Source organism: Poecilia reticulata, linkage group LG15 (assembly GCF_000633615.1).
Source record: "Poecilia reticulata strain Guanapo linkage group LG15, Guppy_female_1.0+MT, whole genome shotgun sequence".
In the NCBI taxonomy this organism is placed as follows: domain Eukaryota; kingdom Metazoa; phylum Chordata; class Actinopteri; order Cyprinodontiformes; family Poeciliidae; genus Poecilia; species Poecilia reticulata.
Window position 1 is genome coordinate 15,778,520 of NC_024345.1, and position 13,353 is coordinate 15,791,872.

Below are 13,353 nucleotides of genomic sequence, written 5' to 3' on the forward strand. Positions count from 1 at the left end.
GAGGAGGAAGAGCAGACACACAGGGTGTCTATGACACACGCTTGTGTAATTGCAGTGACATCTTCATTGAGAGCCCTCCGTCTCCTTTCCTGTGCGCTCCAAAGGGCGTCGTCGATGCCGGTCGATGCGGGGGAGCAGCCGAGGCGCTGCGTTTAGCATAATCCCAGAGGCCATTGTGAGAGCAGCTAGTGAACGACTCACAGTTGCCAGCTGAGATTTCACCAAAACACAGCAGAACACGGTGGAGAACGAGATGAGACAGTGGGGTGGGGAATTTGGAGTGGGTGTGGGGGGAGCGGAGAGGCTGGGGTGATAAAGTTAAAAAAATATATATAAAAAAAGTACTTGCATAATGGTAATGATTAGAAAGAATCTGAGGAGTAATATGTTGTGCATGAAAGCTTTCTCATGTATAGCATCAAAGAATGCGAAACACATTTTCCTGCAGGTGGGCTGCACCTGTTGGCCCTCATTCTGCACCGTAACTCAATGTTAATCCCTTTGTTCTTCTTTTGACCAGTCATCAAATGTTTTGACTTTTGAGAATCAGAGATAAAGATGTTTAAAAAGACTCCTTTATTAAGCCAGAAAACAAAAATCTCTTTTTGATCACAGAATCACATATTTAGTCAGTTTAGATAACAATGTGTTTTTTTCTAATCTTATAAATGAACTATAAGATTAAAAAAAAAAAAAAAAAACTCTGGAAAACCGAGTGCAAGGCAAACTGCAGAATCTCTCCAGGTGATTGTGAGAACAAAATGCATCATCACAGTTGCCTGCAGAGATTACCCAGTTAGCCTTTAGCTTCCTTGCTCGGGCCCTGGCTGTCGTATAAAAGCCGTTTTGCACTTGGGGGCGTCATACATTCAACGAGTCAATCGACAGCAGATGTCTTACAACAATCAACATAAAGACAACCCTGACCCTGCTCCCCACTGTTCCCTGAAAGGTCTTACGTTACCATGGAGATTAGGCCACGGCACGTGCCTCGCATTGTCGGACCTTGTCCTCCAGGGTCAACCCTGCACGCCCAGTCAGAGGTCAGATGTCACCCAGGCATCCCGCGCAGGTCACCCACTGACCAGCTTTCAGCCTCTGACCTTACCGAACACTGGAATAAATTGAGAGATTGAGAAGGATACCAAATGGTTATTATCATACTTATTAATTAGTCAACAATTAAGGAGCACATTTAAATAGTTACTGTGTTTCAGCCTCGCTGTGTTTAGATTTGAAGTTGTGTGTTGAAAAATTATTCTGCACGTTACTGTATGTCTCCCTCTTGTGGTGAAGTTTAAGCTTTCACGACTAACCATTTCAACTGAACGTCATGAAGTTTAAGGGACATAAAATTAAAAGTATAATACATAACCAGATCAATACAGGAACAACAATAAAAAAAATAAAAAAATTAGTTGAAGATGAATTGATTTAGTAACTTTCTGACCATTTCTAGAACTAATTTAATCTACTAGTTGTTTTATAGCTGGAAGACATGAAGTCTCAAATAATACAACTCTGGCTTAAGTTTGTGTATAATTGCCCAAAAACCAATCACCTTTTTTTTTTCCATGTTTAACCACCATGTTTCTATATTCTTTAGGAAGTCCCTGCCTAAAAGGTGCATCCTCTGCCACTGAGCTGGAAGAATGTCGGGATATTCAGGTCATCGAGTTGCAAAAGTGTTGCTCGGGCATTGACAAAAGAAAAATCTTAAGTTTATTAAACGGAACAGGCTGACAGTCCACACTTTGTTAGGCAGTGAATGAGCAGAGTGGTTTTGACAGGCCTAACCTCTTAAGCTTCGGGTCCCACTGAGCCCGGCACAGCTAGAGCTAAATACCATCTGTCCCAACATCATGAGGGCCCCCGCCCCCCGACACACACACCCCAACCTGTCCCCCAACAGTTTAGGATAAACGTCTTAGAATTGCTAACTAATAAAAATAAAAATAAAAATTCGATAAGTATCGTTGTGTTTTATTTAATTTTAAAATGGCTTAAGGTTGAAAAGCTGCGGAGGAGGAACAGTGTTTTTTCTTCCATGTTATTTGTGGGGTTTTTTACAGACAAATACAGCAAATATTGTCAACAAAACATCTGTGTTTATAGAAATTAGCTAAAATTGCAATTGAATTTATAATTTGAAATTGCTGTTACCAACTTTTTTGCTGTAAGATGCTTCCTCTTCCTCTCTCTCTATGCACCTGCAGCTCTGCTCAAAGGCGTTCACTGGCTCTGCTGTGGGGTTCAGTCTGAATAAAAGGAGCTCAACAGCCTGAGTATTCAGAAAGGAGACAGTCCAGGAAAAAAAAAAAAACTCATCTGAATGGATAGTGATATCCCAGGAATGGAGGCTCCTCCTGTTTTCTGCCACAAACACTACAACTAAGACTATTCAAAGCAATTTCTGCCTTTTAAATGTGGATCCAAATCTCTGCATCTGTCAATTCTGAGTTAGTGGTTTAAGATCCACAAAGAATACTGACCAATAAACTACAAGTAAATAAGTAACTAACTATATACATGGTATTTTTTCACCCATTGGACGTCGTTTACAGTAAAGAAGAGCAAACGCCCCTCGTGGCCTGTCGCCCTGTAGCCTTTGCTTCAGCACTTCATTAGAGTCCTGGACATTCGTTGTACAAGCAATTGTCCTCTGCTAATGAAAAGAAAAAAAGATGACGCATTGTATCAGTTGGAAGTAAATTTATCAAAGGTGGCTGATACAATAGACAGAACAACTCAAATTATGAAACATGTCTGTAAGGAGGCCTCCTGCGGAGCCATATTGTACTGCTTGTTGATGGTCCAGTGACATGTGGTGACATCCAGACAGAAAATAACAGAGAAAATGTTGCTGTATGTCCACAGTGTGAGGTTGAAAAGGTGGGTCAGGCCGTAGGAGCTGTGTGAGAGTATGCGCATGGCTTTAACATATAAGAACACATGCTGGGAAACACACACAAGGAGCAGACCTCTGAGAGCTGCTCTGTGGCTAAAAACAATTGGGATCTGCGTGAACCGATGTGACATGTGTATTAGCCCCTGCCTTTCCGTTGGGAACCCTTCTGTAGAGACAGAAGAATGAAGGAAAAAAAAACTCGCAGGGAAAAAGGAGGGAAAGATGATGACGAGATGGAGGAATAACAAAATCTGGGGTAGAGAAACTTATTAATCTGCAGCAGTCTGAACTGAATCTGAAGGGAGTTTATATCAAAATGAACAAAATTGCGGTGAGATAAAATAAAAATAAAAAATATGAGTATTCCAGAAGTGGAGAATGCATAAATTTCCTGGTATTTCTCTATCAGAAATACCAGCTTCAGAATGTTAACAAGTAATTTCCACAGAAGATCTGGGAACTAATCGGAGAATCTCTTTTGTCAGGCATAATACATCGAGATGCACTGCGCAAGCTTTATACAGGCCTATGCTAAGGTTCTTTTTAAGAAAAAATATGTTGCAAGTTCCTTGACAAGAGCATACGTTTTGAATCCAATAAAAAAAAAAAACTAAGGAATAACAAGCTTATAAAATTAATGCATCAAAGCAGATGCATCTATCCTTTTTTTATAAAATAAGAGCATACAGTTTTAGTGCGCTTACCAACAAAAGAATGACGATTTTTATACATTTTCTGAACGGGGTACACAATATAATTTTTTCAGTATATGACGATCACAAATCAGAGTTGATCAAGGAAAAATTGGTTCATTTTGATCCTTTCTCTATAAGTTGGGACATCCAAAATGAGTTAAACATTTTTATTTACGTACTCTAAATTTAGAGGATTTGATGCTGCTTTATTGGTGCATCATTGAAAAATACAAACCTTATTGAGTGGTCTGTAAGTTCTGCAGTGTACAGTGTAGCCACCTTTTCTTGCCAGTCACAGGATATGAGTCTGGCTGCCATTTAGCCTCTGCACTGCAGTCTCACATGGAACGACCCAAAGAAAAAAAAAAAAAAAACAGCCTACTCACTGTCCACACCACATTTACATCTCATCTCAGTTATTGGATGCATAATTCCTCAATACATCTCTTCAATCTTATATTACCCCCTTGTATCCTTCAATGTACACACACACACACAACTGATGACAATTGTATTTTTATATGTCCCAGAGTATCAACCGCCGGAGCAATTTTCTGCCGTTTAAATGTGAATTTATGTGTCACGTAAATGAGCGAGGAGTATATTTAAGACCGTCTGAGGAGTGTCTCTGTCCCACTCAGCCTCTGTTTGTCTCCTTTTCTTGTTAGACTGGAACTGAACTGAGTCTCCAGAGCCGGTCCCAGGCTGTTTGGGGCCCTGAGCAAAGTCTGATCATGAGGTTTTCCAACTAGCATCAATCGCAAAGCTACATTTTACATCCCCATTGTGTTTAACAGTTTACACATCAGACGTTTGACATAGTCTATGGTACAACTCGTGATGCTTTTGCTGGTTATCTGTACTTTTTAGAAAAGTGAAGCATAAGAACAGCTTCTTAAATGTCAATATATGAGCCATAATTTTAAGAATGTTAATTTAACACTTACTTTAGAGTTTCTAAAGTTATTTGGGTTCTTTCATGTTTGTTTTTCTAATAATTGTTCATTATCACACGAGTCAATGAATTTCAACATGGCTCATACACCCCTGCTCAACTAGAAATGACTTACAGAGCAGGAGGTTGCTTAAGTTTTTATTGACTGGCGCTTAATTACTGCTTTCATTCATTTCTGCTAGGTAATTTTCTTTTTGTTGTAATTTAGTTGTCTTTATTATTTTTATCTTGCGTGTGAAACAACTGCAATGGCTCCACTCCCACAGCTTTAAATTTGTCTTCTGAGGTGTCGAGTGTTAATATGTTAATCAACAAAAATATTTAAAGTCTGACTACAATCGATTTTTATTTACTATTGCAATAGTAGTGCAAAAAGTAATAGTGCAAAAAGTATTACAAGTTTGATTTTGCACTATTACAGATAGAGGCCTCATTCTACTTGATTTAGTGCAAGTAGAATGAGTAAGATTTACATTTGTAAATCGTACTTGGGAAGGATGTTTTTTTTTGCTTTTACTTTTGATAATTTCTAGAACTCTCTATGACCCCCTATGGGTAGGCCCTAAGCTACTTAGGTTGCTCATTCTTTGGGCCGGCTCTGTCAATCTCCCTTTTTTCTTTAATACACTTTACTACAGCTGAATGATAAATGACAAATTTGTTGTTGTTTTTCTGTCCAGTGTTTCCTAAGGAATTTGCATATTTGGATCTGCTATAGTACTTTTAAGATTTCAGTGATAAATTTCCGTAATGTTGTGAGGCGATAACGTCTGAGTAATGCTGAGCTGTTCACAAAAAAATAAAGTAAAATAATGGCTAAATTCATTGCAATGTTTTCTTTTTATCTGTGTCTCAAAAAAAAAAAAAAAGCAAAAACAGAAACGAGCATAAAAACATGGGCAGAAAAAAAGTTTACAACTGGAGCTGAACAGGTCATCTGATATGACCCGCAGTTTGCAATATAAAGGAAAATGAATTTACTAATATTATTGCATGATTAACAACAATGGATTGACACATGTTTTAATAGAACACGTTAAACTACTTTGATCCAGAAAGAGCAGTGATGCAGAAACACTTTTGAGATGAAATTTCTCTACAAAAACTTTGACCTCGTTCAGCCGATCAAACCCTGACACTTATCAGAATCTCGCCATTGTGCGATGGCTGTGTCACCATATCAAGTTTATAAACCAGTATGTTTATGAAGAGTGTGAAGGAGGATTTTTCTATTTCCTCTGCTGCCCGATTTCATGTCAAAGTATGAAATCGTTGACATAACACTCCAATTAGGTTCATGTTTCACAGGCAGTTATTGGCTGCTTCATTGTCCACATCACAACAAGCAGTGACCTTTACAAAGAGCATTTCTAACCAGGCCTCTGCATTAGTTCAATGAAAGCCTATCAGAAGACAAGCCTCATTTATTCATTTGAAACAAAAACTATATTTAAGCCAACACTTTTTCTGCTCTATACAGATGGGACTGTGTTTTAAATATAGCAGACTCACGACATTAAAAAATGAATGGAAAGCTTCACAGCATGTTTTCTCCGACACACATGCATCAGCAGCCGTTATTTTTCAGGAGATAAGGGTAACGTGAACCTTTCAGCTGGTCAAACTATATTCGATAAACAAGACCTTGACCAAATGACTGATTACTTAATCTTAACACGACAAGCAGCCCACCAGCTGCTTATCATCTGTGCTCGTCCAAACTGTTCACCACTATTGCGAAAAGCATTCGTTTCAGACCGAAATTATTTTAAAAATAGATCTAAAATTATTTTTATTCAACCAAGATGTTTGTTTTTGGGAGGGAATCGGAAGACTTTTCTCAAAAAAAAAAAAAATTTAAATAAATAAAACAGGATTACTTAGATATATGTACATTTCTGTTTTTATTCATTTTTAATTAAGAATAGCTTGTTGAAAACTAATTAGGACCTTCTTAATAATCAGTGGGGGGAAATAGTTATGATTTCCATTACAGCAACCAAACCCCTCACAAACAGTGAAAACTTTATCATGTTTTCACTAGTTTTGACGATTTATCTTTGGTGACGAGCTCCAAGTCTTTGAGGCTGGAGGACCTCATTGCCATCTCCCTCATCTTCAGCTCTGCTGCATAAATTCTGCGTGAGATTGAAGTCTGACTGGGAGACGGAAACATCAACGATATTTCCAGTCACTGGTTGGTAAAATTAAAATATTACTTTTAATATACTTTAATCTGCCAGCGGCACAAATCATTTTAGGCTCAGTACCCAAAATTCATATTTATGCTAATAAAAAAACACAGCAGAAAACAGTACCACTCAACGCGGAGCAGTAATTTAATCAACACAGCTTGTTTGGATTAATTAAAAATATTTATAATTTCTTGCATAATCAAAAGTCACAACACAAGTTTAAGGGATGAAACGTGTCTCCCCTAAACAAAGCAGGATGAGAATATTGATTAGAGAATATGTGAACTAAATAGATTGGTACATTTAAGTGAACATGGTGTTAAGCTGGCAGTAAAACGTTGGTAGGTTTACTCAGACGGTTTCCTTAAGAAGATATATTTTGTAGGTGCTCACCCTACAAATTTGAAATGATATATCTTATCGGTATTTTGAAATGAAAATTACTACAGCTACAAGCTACCAATATTAGGCATCGTAAAAAAAATTTTCAAAGCACACACTTTGACATTTATTATGTATGCATATCGATATACAAAAGTCTGTTTGCATGATTTGCGGTCAAAGTTTTCCACAGAAATCCTCCCCAAATAAACACAGTGTTGCAGGCAAAGTGCTGCCTAATCCCAGATCTGGGAGAAGACTTGAGGGACCAGCAAAAAGAGCAAGGCAGCTTACATTAGTGATTGATGGTCTCTGTCTGTGCAATAGCTGACTGAGCAACATGTACACTTCTCCTATTCACACACTTAATGGCTCACCACGTTCTATATAAGGGGCTTGTCCTCAAATACATGAACCTAAATCCATGGAGTGCTGTGCGCATGTTGAGGACCGAACAGATCAGGGCTAGAGTTGGCTAATTTGGCCGAGGGACATACCATGCAGTCGCGGCATCTTGCTGTAGAGCGTGACCTGGAGTGCTTTGTTGAATCTCTCTCTTTGCATCCCTTTCTTTTTCAACCGTCCTCCTTATTCCATCACTGTTAAAAGATTGAATGAAGACAAAAAAGAAAAAAAAAAGACATCAAATGTACAGCAACACTTTGTTGACCTATGCAGAAACTATACTGTAGGAGCACTTTTCTGGCAATCCTTGATCCTGTCACGTCCCTCGTCCGGTGCCAAGACGTGTCTGGTCTGGCCCTCGGCCAGGCTGGGCTGGACTGGGCTAGTCGCCACCAAGGCCCCAACAGCCTAGCAGGCTGGACAAGCTTAATGCTGACACATCGCTAACATCAACCAGGGAGGAGACCACTGGAAGATGCTGAAACATCAGCACGCCACCATTTCAGAAATGCAGGGGAAGATTAGACTTTGGTCACAAAAAGGCTACATTTGAGAAACCGTCCTAATTGTGCTTAACTGTCTTTTTAGTAGAATCAGATTTAGATATGATAATAATAATAAAAAAAGACTGTAACAATGGTTTGCAAGAAAAAAATTGAGAAATGCACAAAAAAGGCCACACCCTTTTACATAAGCCTGTGCTTATTCAAATCAAAGAGCTATAAGTGCTTTTGTAAGACACAGGACCAGCCAAAATAATGATATCCTTCTCAATATAAGAGATCAGGTTAACTTATTTAAACATTATTTTACTTACAAAGAGACAAGAGAACAAAACACATTATAATAAGTTGGACTGGTTAAAAAATATGGTCATTTTTGAACTCGGTAAACAATTACTTGGTTGCCAGAGTTATATTTGGGTCATAAGGCAACAAAGGCAAAACGTGCATACCCTGCATCACAACAAGGCTAAACGTGTATAGATTTACAGAAATGCGTAAGAAACCGTCGTTGCACACAGCTGCACTATAATCTAGACCTTTTAAAAATACCCAAGTTGTTTTCTGGACACTTATAATAACAACTACTTCTGTTAGTGCTTACCAAACAATGCAAATGAGCAAACGAGATTGGCAGAATGAAGCACGTTATCAATATGCACAGATATAACCAGGAGTGCCACTGATCGATGATTCAAACCTTCTCCCTACAGCCTTATTTGTGACCTCTGGCTTCTCGCCTCTCGAGGGGGTTAAACTTATTACCCTTTGACTCGTGTGACCTCTAGTTTGAAAGGAGCTAGATGGAAGGATGACCACAGCTCGGGTTCTATTGGTCACTCTCTGACCACTCTGCGGCCAGGTGGGGGTGGGGGGGCTGACCATCCGAACCCTTGTGGGATGTGACCCTGGCCCCGCCACACGCTTTGTGGGTAATACCATTAATAGGTCAATACTAACCGCAAAAAATTTGATTTTGAAAACAAGTGAACAGAATGTTGATATGTTTTTTTCTAAAAGGTCTGCAAACAGCGACACACTTTAAAAGAAAAAAGAAGGATAATCTTTTAAAACTCCCTTAAATTTTGCTATATCATCATTTAGATCTAAATGTGTGCAAGGTAAAAAGCTGCAAAAAATGAGCAAACTTTGTATTTTTCAAGGTATTGGCTACAAATAATCCCATAAAATTGCCTGTAACCTGTTCAAAATTGAGCTTTTTTTTCCACTAATCAAGACCTGAAGATTCAACTTAATTCAAAAAGTAAGTGTTTTAAAGAGGATAGTCTCAGTCATAATTTGAAATGAAAGTTGTATTTCCCTGCCTCTCCATCCTGAGTAGAAATGGTTGTCCCGGGTCTCTGCCAGTACACCACGTTACATACGAGACATGTGCTCTCCCCTTACACACACACACAGGATTATTTACCAGTTCAGATTTTTCTCAAAAAAACCCCCAAAAAAAACATACAACTTAAACATAAAAATAGAAGACCCTGCTGTGCATATATTAAATGTTTTTTATTTTATTTACAAATTTGAATTAAAAAAATATCTATCTGTTTGGAATTCATCATTTCTGTAGAATAAATTTTTAAAAAATCTTTCTACTAAGATGTGTATCTTTATTGGATTTAAATTGATTGGGAGGTTTCAATCAAACATAATAACAATGCATATAGATGGCGTGCATAATGCGCTTTGTTTTCTCCACCCGTAAGAGTGCCAATAAAAATGAAACTCAAGGCTAAATAGTGCAACAAGCAGTCAAAGCCCTGACCTCTATAAAAATAAAAAAAGGTGTGTTAAAATGCAGCAGAAGGTAGTAAAATAAAAAAATATTACAGAGTTGGACCAACAGGAGCCCACTCTGCTGAAGTTGTCAGACATGCAGCTAACAGTAGAGCTTGTAAACAACTGTGTATGAACACACATTCAGCCTCACACTGCTGCACATGCAACCTCACTCAAGCGGGAAAAGCTTTACTACGAGAGAAGAAAAATCTACCATCAAAATAAAGAAGAGAAGAAACAAAAAGAAGCCAAATGTACAGCGTCCTCGTTCAGAATAAAATGTTGTAGAAAGAAGCAGAAAGGAGCCAGTACCTTCTGGAGCATCCCTGCCTCAAGAGAAGGGTGGGACACCTGCAGAACCTCGCGTGGTCTATCCAGAGCTGCTCAGCGACTGCTGCCTCATGGAGCAGAGAGAGAGTGTGTGTGCCTGCGTGTGTACGTGTGTGGGTGTGTGTGTGTGTGTGTGAGCCACAGGGAGAGGATGTGTGTGTGTGTGTGTGGGGGGTGCATGTATGTGTATGTGTATGTGTATGTGCGTGTGCGTGTGCATGTGCGTGCATGTGTGTGTGTGTGTCTCTGGCTGAGGGAGGGGATCCCTCCATCTCCCTCCTCCTCTTCCTCCTCCTCCTCGGGACTGTGCCTCCTTAACTGGATGGAGGGGTAGGTGGGGCCACTGCAATAAGCAAACACACACACACATTTCTCTACGCTTGTTATGTCCTCGCTTCCCTCACTCTTTCCCGCTTCCACACTTCCATCTCTCCGTCTCTTCTCCAGACTTCCTCTCTCCCTCGCAGACATGCTCTTGCTCCTCTTGCCTCGTGCTTCTCCCTCAGTCTGTCCGCCGGACTCTCCTACTCTCCTTCTACCTTTTCATCCCTCGCCCCCCCCTCTGGCCCCGTCCTAGTTCGCTGGGTTATCGTAGTAACATGCTCTCAATAATCTGGTGGGGACATGGGGACATGTGCTGTTTTTTTGGAGGGCAGGGGGTGGTGGGGGCTGGTGATCCTGAAACTCCTGGTCCGGGTTTGTGTGCGTTGTGGTTTTTGATCACATGGCACAACAGCAGAGCTATAAGACTAAGCTGGATGGTCAGAGAGCATGGTGTGATGGAGGGATGAGGGGAAAAAAAAGGAGGGGTGGTGGCACAGCCGACAGCAGCAGAAGCACGCCTCAGCACTGAGCCACTCACCCTCCTTCTCTTCATTTCATTCATTCATTCAACCACCAAACACATGTCCCATCTGATGCAGAGAAGAGCCATCCCTACATAAATCATTCTCCTATTCCACTGGCCACACATTATATTCAGAGTATTGATTTTTTTTTTCCTCTCCCCACCACCCCCCACCCTGCTGCAGCACTGATTGCAAGAAAACCCTGCACACTGATCAAAAACAGGAAGTGAACCACCATGGCAGACACTTTGCTTTGGTGCCAATGCTGAAATGCGGCACTCACAGTGTAAAAACTTTCGGCAACATGCACAATAGAAATATAAAAAAGCAGGAGGGGAAACATCAATTTGCAACAATGTTAATTGGTTTCTGAAAAAGCATGGAATCGACTCAGCAAGTTTTACTTTGGCCACGGAAACAGTCCTGAGCTCCTGTATTTAAATAAAACTGTTGTTTTTTTGTTTTTTTAAATGAAGAGTGACCATCAAATGGGCAAAGCTGTGGTTTCCATGACAGCACAGCTGAGGACACTTTGAACCCTGACCCTGTACCTCTGCCTACGCTGCAGAGCAGTGACCAAACCGGGTGTCCTTCAAAAAGAGGGTCAGCAGGGGTCAAATGGTAATGACCTCTCTATAACTACACAGCACTACCATATCAGCCTCTTCCAAACAGCATCTGAGGATTATTTATCCTAATCAGAGCAGAGCAGGTTTCAGGGTGCCCCCTCCATCACCAGAAACAGAACCTCATGGAAGTGTCCGCACCTCTTAAATTTCCCCACATTTTTTAATTTATTTTTATTTATTTATTTAAATTTTATATGATAGGTCAACACATAGAATGGCATGACTGTAAGGTGAGAGGACAAAGATACATAGTTTTTACTATTTTTGTATAGTTTGCATTTGTGCACCAGTCAATTTGGAGTATGCAATTTTAACATAAATTAAACTCTGTGCAGCAACTGAGAACAGAGTAACATTTAAAAAATCTGCTCAGTGAACAAACATTTTGTGTCATTCGAGGTGGAACGAAACAAGTCAAGTCAGATGGATTCAGACATTTTCAGCTTTCTGTCTTGTACTCCACGCAGAGGGAGAAGCTAAACTGAAAGCTCTGTTCCCAAATTCAGTTTGAATTCCTAGAAAAATCGATATTTAAATGTCATAAGAATGCAATGCATGATGGTTATTAATGTTTTACTTTTTTTTTTTTAAAGCAAACAGCATAAAAACGGTTTCAACCAAGCCAAGAGGAGCTTTATAAACTGGTTCCATCCGGGGAGCAAACCTCTGCATATTCAAAGAGGGTCGCTTAGCTTAGCCGCAATGATGAGTGAGGCAACTGCAATCTGTAATAAAACTCAAAGTGCAGGGATGTTCCGCAGCAGTGTTCAAAGTGAGGCCTGAGGGCCATTTCTGTCCCTCGGAATATTTTTGTGTGGCCTTCAAGTGCAATTCAAGAATGGTACAGATTCAACCCACCAGCACAGGCAGTTCATGTAGACAGGCATTTACATTTTTTTTATTTTACTAATTTGAAACCTTTCAATAAAGATGCAGGCAAATTATAATCTCCTAAAATGGCAGGTATAACCCAAGCTGTTGATTTTTAATTAGCCATGTTTCTTTTTTTTGCTTCCATTTTGATTTTACAGTGAATGGGGCCACAAACATTGAGCAACTTTTGGACACAACCTTTTACTAAGCTCGACTAAACGGGCAAGCATTTTCAAACAAAGAGTGACTCAAGTTCTTGTTTCTGAGACACACTGAAATGTCTAGATCCAGAAAAAAATTCTATTTGAATGTTTGCCAAATCATACTGACCACTTGTAGTCACCCATCCTCCCTCATACTGCATACCTTGCAAACTACCGATATTCAGATGACCAATCTTCCGACTGAGTCACAGTGTTTCAGGGTGATGTCCAGCGTTAGTTTTCCTTCACACAGTGTTTTGCTAATGAACCAAAAAGGTTCATTTTTGTCTCATCTAAGCAGTTCACGAATGCTCCTACTGTGTCCCCTGCAGGGTTTGAGGAAAACATCTTATGGCTTTCTTTCAATAGCCATCTTGTTTTTTAAACCTTAGTTCAACTGGCCTGGATGGGGACTTCATCTTGGGTTTCAAAAAAATATGTCTGGGAGAATGGGCTTTGATTAGCTTTTCAACATCAGTTCAAATAGCAGCACACATTAGCAGCTGGAGTTACAGATTTTAACTGAAAATGTTTTGTGAGACACAAACAACTTTCTGTGCATTTGTATTATGCATAGGGTTCCTGTGATGAGTCAGCAAAACATTTAAAGGGTTTGACGAAAGGCTCCAAGCAG

General features: G+C 39.7%; 1 long non-coding RNA gene across 2 annotated transcripts in view; it reads right to left on the reverse strand.

The window, feature by feature from the left end:
• LOC103476863 (uncharacterized) overlaps window positions 1-10,292 on the reverse strand; it is a 13,235-nt gene extending 2,943 nt beyond the window's left edge. For both annotated transcript variants that reach the window (XR_535558.2, XR_535559.2), the window contains exons 1-3: window positions 10,149-10,292; window positions 7,632-7,733; window positions 965-1,114 (exon numbers count right to left, since the gene is read on the reverse strand). This is a non-coding gene — a long non-coding RNA (uncharacterized LOC103476863). The remainder of the gene's footprint in view (window positions 1-964; window positions 1,115-7,631; window positions 7,734-10,148) is intronic.
• Between the last annotated feature and the right edge of the window lie 3,061 nt (window positions 10,293-13,353).